The sequence below is a fragment of the Heptranchias perlo genome, chromosome 20, assembly GCF_035084215.1.
Source record: "Heptranchias perlo isolate sHepPer1 chromosome 20, sHepPer1.hap1, whole genome shotgun sequence".
NCBI lineage: Eukaryota > Metazoa > Chordata > Chondrichthyes > Hexanchiformes > Hexanchidae > Heptranchias > Heptranchias perlo.
Window position 1 is genome coordinate 27,339,204 of NC_090344.1, and position 9,723 is coordinate 27,348,926.

At 43.9% G+C, this 9,723-nt stretch overlaps 1 non-coding gene across 1 annotated transcript; it reads right to left on the reverse strand.

Moving 5' to 3' along the window:
- Nucleotides 1-2,130: 2,130 nt before the first annotated feature.
- Nucleotides 2,131-2,201, reverse strand: trnag-gcc (transfer RNA glycine (anticodon GCC)). Its single transcript has one exon. It is a non-coding gene; the product is annotated as a tRNA-Gly (tRNA).
- Nucleotides 2,202-9,723: the final 7,522 nt, after the last annotated feature.

Below are 9,723 nucleotides of genomic sequence, written 5' to 3' on the forward strand. Positions count from 1 at the left end.
ATTCTATGCCTCGGCTAATAAAGCAAAGTATCCTTTATACCTTTTTAACCACATTAACCACCTCTCCTCTTCCCTTCAGGGATCTGTGGACATGCACTCCAAGGTCTCTCTTTTTAACGACACCTCTCAGTATCCTCCAAAGCAATGTAGTTTCCGAGCAACTAATTCTGAAACGTCTTGCTTGATAATATAAGTCGTAGAGACGAAACCAATTTAGTAAAGGGAAACTAATATTGGTGACTGGAAATAGTTAGTGTACAACTTGATATTGCTGTATACCGGAATAGAAAACGAGATTGGATGGACAGAAGAGGTCTGAAAGGGTAGCCGATCGGCTATGGGAGACAGCGAAACTTTACACTGGCTGCATGATGTAAGTAACAGCGTCTGGTTGGTCTAGATGTATGATTCTTGTTTCCGGGGCTTTGGTTGATTAATATCTGAGAGTCCCGGGGTAAAATCCCCAACAAGCTCTTGCTGTTCAGCTACGTTGAGTGTAAAATTCACCAATTGGCTTCTGACATCTTTTCAGTGTTCCTGTTGGTAGGATTAAAGTGCATGTTTGAGCTCCAGAGGACAGAGTGCTGAAGTTTCCAAAGTGCAACACATGTGAAGTAAATAAATGTCTCAAGATGATGCAGAGATTGATGCTGAATGTGAATCTCCCCCTATTCAGGTGGTCTCATTGATATTCGATGACGGGACAGGGAACGACATATGGAAGTTTGCCGATGACACCAAAATGGGCAGCGTTATAAGCAGTGCAGATTATATAGGAAGAGGAACACAGGAACAGGAGTAGGCCATTCAGCCCCTCGTGCCTGCTCCGCCATTTGATAAGATCATGGCTGATCTGTGATCTAACTCCATATACCTGCCTTTGGCCCATATCCCTTAATACCTTTGGTTGCCAAAAAGCTATCTATCTCAGATTTAAATTTATAAATTGAGCTCGTATCAATTGCCGTTTGCGGAAGAGAGTTCCAAACTTCTACAACCCTTTGTGTGTAGAAATGTTTTCTAATCTCGCTCCTGAAAGGTCTGGCTCTAATTTTTAGACATTGCCCCCTACTTCCAAAATCCCCAACCAGCGGAAATAGTTTCTCTCTATCCACCCTATCTGTTCCCCTTAATATCTTATAAACTTCGATCAGATCACCCCTTAACCTTCGAAACTCTGGAGAATGCAACCCCAATTTGTGTAATCTCTCTTCGTAACTTAACCCTTGAAGTCCGTGTATCATTCTGGTAAATTCCAGAGAGACATTAATATAATGAATGAATGGGCAAAACTGTGGCAAATGGATTTCAATTTAGGCAAGTGTGAGGTCATCCACTTTGGACCTCAAAAGGATAGATCAGAATACTTTATAAAAGGTGAAAAATTCGAAACTGTGCAGTTCCAAAGGAACTTAGGTGTCCATGTCCATAGATCAATAACATGTCATGGACAAGAACAGAATATAATCCAAAAGGCTAATGGAATGGTGGCCTATATGTTTAGAGGATGAGAATAGACATTATGCTACAGCTACACAAAGCTCTGGTTGGACCACACCTGGAGTACTGTGTTCAGTTTTGGGCACCGCACCTCAGGAAGGATATATTGGCCTTGAAGGGAGTGCAGTGTGATTTACTAGAAAGATAACTGGACTCCAAGCGATAAATTACGAGGAGAGATTACACAAACTATAGTTGTATTCCCTTCAATTTAGTAGATTAAGGGTTGATGTGATCGAAATGTTCAAGATATTAAGAGGAACTGATGGGGTAGATGGATAGAAACTATTTCCGCTCGTTGGGGTGTCAAGGACTTGGGGACATAGGCTAAACATTAGAGTCAGACTTTCAGGAGTGAAGTGAGGAAACACTTCGACAAGCAAAGTGTTGGAGAAGTTTGGAACTCTCTTCCACAAACGGCAGTTGATGCGAGCTCAATTGTTAATTTCAAACCCGTGATTTATCGATTTTTGTGAACCAAAGATATTTCGAGATATGGGAGTAAGGCGGATACAGGGATTTCGGTCATAACTCAGTCATGATCGTATTGAGTTGCGGAACAGGCTCGACGGACCAAATACCACAATCCTGTTCCGAAGTTCCTCATTGGTGCAGAATGCAAAACGATCTTGCATTGGCCGGGAATCGAACCCGGGTCTCCCGCGTGGCAGGCGAGAATTCTACCCCTGAACCACCAATGCTGGGTTGTAGAAGTTACATGCTCCTATATGGAATGCTGTCTAAACGAACATGCCGTTTACAGCTGCGATGGCCGAGTGGTTCAAGCGTTGGTCTCAAAACCCCATTTGGGTTTTCCTGCCTAGGTTTGAATTCTGCTCGCAACCCCCAACTGTTTAAAGATCTCTTCAATGCTCAAATAGATTAATTGGAGTTAATTGACCGCATTTACCTCTCTCCCAGCATCAGAGATACTTCAACGTGGCCGGTGCTTTTAATTGAGCGTCCAATCTTCTCTTGCAAGATTTCAAGACCCGAGAAGGAATCTCTCCCAATCTGTAACTTAAATTCTGGTCGTTTGCAAAACCTGACATTTATACTCTTTATTTTCTTTGCATGCATCTCTCTATCTTTCCCTGTCTCTGTCTCTTCTCTCTCTGTTGTGCCCGACGGGCTTCTCAGGCTTCCTTGAACGGCGAAGGCTGATCTCACCTGCAACACCAGCAGAGAAAGGTAAAAAAAAAGGCACTGAGACGGTTGGAAAAGTAAAGGTGCAACCCAGCTGCTGCAGCTAATGTCTACACACTTATGTCTCTTCGCTCTCACAGTGAAACAAAGCATCAATTTGATTAAAGTATACTTCTGGTCGAGTGTATATTATCGCGATGCCGAGACAGACGGCAATGAAATCATAGAATCCGAGAAAGTTATGCCAAAGAAGGAAGCCATTCTGCACATCGTGCCTGTGCCGGCCGAAAAATCGGTACCGAGCCTCATCTTACTTTCCAGCGTTTAGTCCCTAATCTTGTCGGTTATGGATCTTCACGTGCATATTGAAGTTTTTATTTTTCAATGCGATGAGGGTTTCCGCCTCACCCACCCTTTCCGGCAGTGATTTTCCGAACCCCACACCCACCACCCTCTGGATGGAAAAAAAAAATCACTCCCCTCGAATCATTCTACCGATTACCTAAGATTGATGTATCCTGATTATTGACCTCCCTACGAAGGGAAATAGGTCCTTACTATACACTCGATCGAGGCCCGTCATAATGTTATGCACCTCAATTAAATCTCCCAACAGGCTCCTCAGTTCCAAAGCAAACAACCCCAGCTTATCCAATCTAATCTCATAGCTAAAATTCTCCAGTTCTGGCAACATTGTCGTAAATCTCCTCTGTACCATCTCTCGGGCAACCACATCTTTCCTGTAATGTGGTGACCACAACTGTATGCAGTATTCTTGCTGTGGCCTAACTATTGTTTTATAAATTTCTACCAGAACCTCCCTGCTCTTATATTTTATGCCTCGGCTAATAAAGGAGAATATTCTTTATAGCTTCTTAACCACCTTATCTAGCTGTTCTGCTGCCTTCTGGGATCTGTGGACATGCACTCCAAGGTTTTGCTGTTTATCTGCACCTCTCAGTCTCCTCCCAAGCAATGTAGTTTCAGAGCAACTAATTCTGAAACGTCTTACTTCATAATTCAAGTCGTACAGTCGAAACCAATTTGTTAAAGGGAGACTAATATTGTTGACTGGAAGTAGTTAATGTACAACTTGATATTGCTGTGCACCGGAACAGAAAACGAGATTGGATGGACAGAAGAGGTCTGAAAGGATGGCCGATCGGCTGTGGGAGGCAGCGCACCTTTCAACTGACTCCACGACTTCAGCATCAGTGGTTTGTTGGTCTCGGGGTATGATTTTCGCTTCGAGGGTTGTGTTATGTGATATGCGCGCGATCTCAGCTTCAAATCCCGCATGACCCCTCCTGTTTCTGTGCTTTTCGTGAAAAGTCACCCATGTGCTTCCGATATCTTTTCAGTGTTGCTGTTGGTAGAATTGAATTATATCCAGAGAATGTTTGAGCTCCAGAGGACAGAGTGCGGAAATTTCCATGGCACAACACAGGTGAAAAAATAAATGTCTCAATATGATGAGGAGATTGAAGCTGAATGTGAATTTACCCCAGTGCAGTCGGTCTCATTGATATAAGATGACAGGATAGAGAGCGACATGTGCAGATGACGCCAAGATGGGCAGCACTGCAAGCAAAGTAGATGGAAGCAGAACATTACAGAGAGTATTTAATATAATAAATGAATGGGCAAAACTGTGGCAAATGGATTTAAATTTAGGTAAGTGTGAGGTCATCCAACTTGGACCTACAGAGCATTGATCAGAATACGTTCGAACTGGTGAAATGCTCGAAACCGTGGAGTTCCAAAGGGACTTAGCGGTCCATATACATAGATCATTAAAATGCCATGGACAGGTACAGAAAATAATCAAAAAGGCTAATGGAAAACTAGCTTTTATATCTAAAGGACCAGAATACAAGGTGATAGACATTATGCTACAGCTCCACAAAGCTCTGGTTGGACCACACCTGGAGTACTGTGTTCAATTCTGGGCACCGCACCTTAGGAAGGATATTTTGGCCGTGGAGGTAGTGCAGTGTAATTTTTCAAGATTGATACCTGGAATCCAAGGGTTAAATTACGAGGGGAGATTACACAAACTAGGGTTGTATTCCCTGGAATTTAGTAGAATAAGGGCTGATTTGATTGACGTTTTCAAGATATTACGGGGAACTGTTGGTGTTGATGGAGAGAAACTCTTCTCGCTCGTTCGGATGTCCAGGACTCGGGAACCTGGCCTAAAAATTAGAGTCAGGAATTTCAGGAGTGAAATTAGTTAACACTTCAACAAGCAAAGGGGGGTAGAAGTTTGGAACTCTCTTCTGCAAGCGACAGTGTGAGCTTAATTGTTAATTTTAATCCTGAGACTGATAGATTTTTTTCGTTAACCAGTGGTATTGAGGGATACGGAGCGAAGGCGGTTATATGGAATTAGGTCACAGATCAGCCATGATCTCACTGAATTGCGGAACGGGCTCGAGTAGCTCAATGGCTTACTCATCTTCCTAATATGGTGCAAAACACGAAACGTTCATGCATTGTCCACGAATCGAATCCGTGTCAGAGGCGAGAAATCCATCCCAGAGCCACCAATACTCATACGTACACGCACTGCATATTTCCATTTATGTGACTCTCATAGTGATTGAAAGCTGCAATTTGAGTAAACTATACTTATGGTAGAATGTATACTATGCCGATGTCGAGACAGACGATTATGTTGTTTAGAGCAATTCATTCTGCATAGTGTTACTTGATTATGCAAGTCTTACATTCAAAGCAATTTTGATAAAGAGCGAGAAATATTGTTGATATGAAATGATCCGTGTAGAACCTGATATTGCTCTACATCGTGCATCGGAGAAGAAAGCGGGATTGTATGGACAGAGCCTTCTGAAAGGATGGCGGAAGGGCTGCATGGCAGCGAAATTTTACAGCGGCTGCACGGCTCTGTTGCTTGTTGGTCTTTGGGTCTGAATGTCGCTCAGGAAGTTCGAATCGTTCAAAATTCCGAATGAGCCCTGTTATATCCCCATTTTTAGTCAAAAATCACCAATTGGCTTCTTACATCTTTTCAGCAGTGTGGAAGGCAGGTTTGACTTATCTCCAGCAGAGCATGTTTGAGCACCAGAGGAAAGAATGCAGAGGGTTTGTCCATGCAACACAAGTAGACGAAATGAAGATAATCTTTCATGAAGTTGTAGATTGAAGCCGGCACATGAATTTATCCCAATTCAGACAATCTCATGGGTACAGAACAAAAAAGGTAAAGGATGCTGCATTGGCCTGGAACCAAACCTCTGGTTTCCCGCCGGCAGGCGAGGGTTCCAACACTGAACCACCAATGGACACACGGCTGCAGGCAGCACATGTAGCTTTGGATGCATGTCTAGAACATGCAATCTGGCAGAGTTCCTGTGATTACCCTACGCAATCGACTCTACAGTTGCGCGGTGCCCTTTGTGTTAAATTATGGATCAAGCATGGTCCTGAAATTCACTGGGGGCTCGAAACCAACTTACACCACGATTGTGAAACAGTCAAATAAATAAGAGCTGTAATTACCAGGCAGTGTTTACTTCTCTCAGAGGTTAAGGGATAATCTCGCCCAATGTTCACCTATGAGATTTCAAGACTTGAGACAGAATTTGAAAAAAGCTGTACCATAAATTCTGCTCAATCACGGAATTTGGAGATTTATACTATTTTATTTCTTTGCATGCATCTCTCTATCGCTGTCTGCGTTTCTTCTCTCTCGGTGTTTAACCCTGATGGACTGATCAGGCTTCCTTGAACGGCCAGGTCTGGAAACCGGGGATGGAAAAGACTGTAGGATCTTCAGTCCAATTGTTGGATTTCGGCGGGATGAGCTTTGCTATTTTCCGTCTCCGTTTTCGGAAAATATAAACCCAGATGGGATTTCCCCTCCTCGGTCCCTCCACCTTCGGGTAATGGGAATGAACCCGATCTATCACTCGGTCGGAACATCCGTATTCTTATTGCTTAAGAATAAAATTACGGGGTTACAGCTATTTTCAGGACGCATTTTAGAAATTAACACGTAACAGACTTATGCGAAAACTAGAAGCACGTGGAATTAAAGGACCAGTGGTAACATGGGCACCTAATTGGCTCAGGGATCGGAGGCAGAGAGTCGTGGTGAACGGATACCCTTATACATTCGGGTCTCTGTACTTGAATTATTTTTTCATTTATTGGAGCATAGGAACAGGAATAGGCCATTCAGCCCCTCGAGCCTCCAGGTTAACACACCCTTCCTGAGGTGGAGTGCCCAGAACTGAATGATGTCCTCCAGATGGGGTCTCACCAGAGCTCTGTGCAGCTGTAACATAACTTCCGCCCCTTTGTATTCCAGCCTTCTTGAAATAAACGGGGAGAGTGAGAGTTCAAGAGAGAAAGCGAGAGCGAGCAAGACGAATAGAGACAGACAGACAGACAGACAGATCACTAGGCATTGGAGAAACCGTCGCTGTGTCGATTTCTCAGGAGCTGCTGTGAATCCCCACTGAGCTTTCGAACCACTTGCTCCACCGCAGCAAAAAATCATAAGCAGCAAATGGGTAATGTGAAATCATATAATCGATAGCCGATTTGTGGCGCAATGGGTCGCACGTTGGACTTCCAATTAGCAGTTCCAAAGTTGTGGATTCCAATTTCACTACCGTTGAAGTTCAGGGCTCAATTTTGGTGGTGGGAATTAGAACTTTGCAGCAAAACCACAACAGGATCACGAATGTTCATCAAAGAAGGGAAACAACCCTCTTGTCGCTCCTGAAAATCGCAAGAATTAAAGTATCGTGACTGAGCGGTCTAACCCGCTGGTTTAAAGCTCCAGTTAAATCCCATAATTTGTAGATGGATCAAAATCACGGTTTGTGGCTCCAATTCCGCAGCCTCCTTCCTGTAAACTAATAAAACTAAACATCTCATCTGTTTTTACAACAGCGTAGGCCGGAGGAACCACATGGCTGAACAAATAACTAGATGCATTTTGTAACACACCAATTGCACATTCTACTCCGTTCGAAATGTTCACAAAGAAAAGGATTGGTTGATCTCGATGAGACTCAATTAACAACCTCGGCATTTCCCGACCCTGGACTGTCATATAAGGACCGCCCACTGACTGATCGCGCCGCAAGAGCCCGGTCACTTTGATCACCCGTCCCTCTCTGCTGGAAGGAATATTAAGGAGAGAGGCCCTCTCCTGTGGGAACGTGTCCTGTCCCCGTGATGAAAATAATATCTGCACTTTCACTTTCAGCTTCTTTCATATCCTATGCTCCATCGCACTACAATCGGGTTTTCTGTGAACAGATCAAAATAAACATTGGCAGAAATTCTAAGAGCATTGGGATTCAAACCCACGCCTCTATAGAAATTAAATGTAACACCTTAGACCGCGTGGCCGCGGTACCATTATTTCACAGTAACGTTTAAAGAGCTGTTGAATGCACAAATAAATGAATTGAAGCTAATTGACGGCATTTACCCCGTGCTGGGGCTGTTCTCCTTCGAGCAGAGAAGGTTAAGAGGAGATGTGATCGAAGTGTTCAAAATCATGAAGGGTTTAGATAAAGTAAATAAAGAGAAACTGTTCCCATTGGCGGAAGGGTCGAGAAACAGAGGACACAGATTTGAGGTGACTGCCAAAAGAACCAAAGGCGACATGAGGAAACACTTCTTTACCCAGCGAGTAGTTATAATGTGGAAGGCGCTGCCTGAAAGGGTGGTGGAAGCAAATTCAATCGTGAATTTCAAAAAGGAATTGGATAAATACTTGGAGGGAAATAAATGCAGGGCTACCGGGAAGCGGCGCGGGAGTGGGACCAACTGGATCGCTCTTACAATGAGCCGGCACGGGTTCGATGGACCGAATAGCCTCCTTCTGTGCTGTAACCATTTTATGATTGTATGATTCTATTTATACTCTTTATTTTTTTTGCATGCATTTCTCTATTTCTCCCTGTCTCTGTCTCTTTTGTTGTCTCAGGCTTCCTCGAACGGCGTTGGCTGATCGAACCTGCAAAACCAGCAGAGAAGGTTAAAGAAAGACTGAGACGGTAGGAAGAGTAAAGGTGCAACCCAGCTGCTGCAGCCAATGTCTACACAATAATGTCTCTTCGCACTCAAGTAAGTCACTTTCTTTTCATTCCTCTTCTTTCGTTCTTTTTCTTTCTGCCTCCAGCACCTGTGTCCGTATCCTGTTTTTCTTCTCTCATGTGTCTCTGCCGGATGATCAAAAATTCAGACCCGCCGCTTCTTCTTGCTTTTTCTTCCTTCCACAATCATGATCCATTTCATTGAGACTTTCCTGCGGCCTTGCCTACTCTAACATTTACTTTCACATTCTTCGGTTTTATGTTTGCTCGACATCGACCGATGTTTCTCGGGGGCACATGTTCCGTTCGCACCAATGTTTATTTGTGCCTTGAAACCAATCGATACATTTCGATCTCCGTGACTCTTCCAGAGACAAGCACTAAGAAAGCAGGGCTGGCATTCGGAAGGACAGCGCATACTTTCCCGTGAAATTTCCATGGGGTATCTTGTGACACGGGGGATAATAACTGAAGAACTGGGTTTTGTTTTCATGGTCGTTGGCGCTTTTCCCCGAGCAGTTGATGTGCGGGAGAGACGGACGGCGCGACATAGCTGCGAATGAGGACTGAAAGATGCAGTTTTGGCAATCTGGGCGGTGCAGTCAAGTCGGAAATGTTGCGCTTGATCTTAATAGGTCTGTGGAAATGTCCGATTGAAAAGGAATGAGGAGAAATGAGAAGAGCGGCAATGGTGAAAAAGTGTCGATTACAGGAGGTTGGCCGTGAGCGAAAGGTCCTTTGAATGTCCGGCGCGGAGGAGATTTTGTTCAGAAACGACAGACTTTAAAGCGCGTGGGGAAAGTGAATTGCGAGCTTTGTCCTTTGGTCAATCTGGGTGTTTTCAGGAAAACAGCCATTGTGAAATTACAAAAATGAAAACAGAAAATGCTTGAAACACTCAGCAGGTCAGGCAGCGCCTGTGGAGAAAGAACCAGAGGGAAGGTTTCAGCCCTCCGAACTTTTTCATCAGAAATGGATAGATTGGTATGTAGAAGAG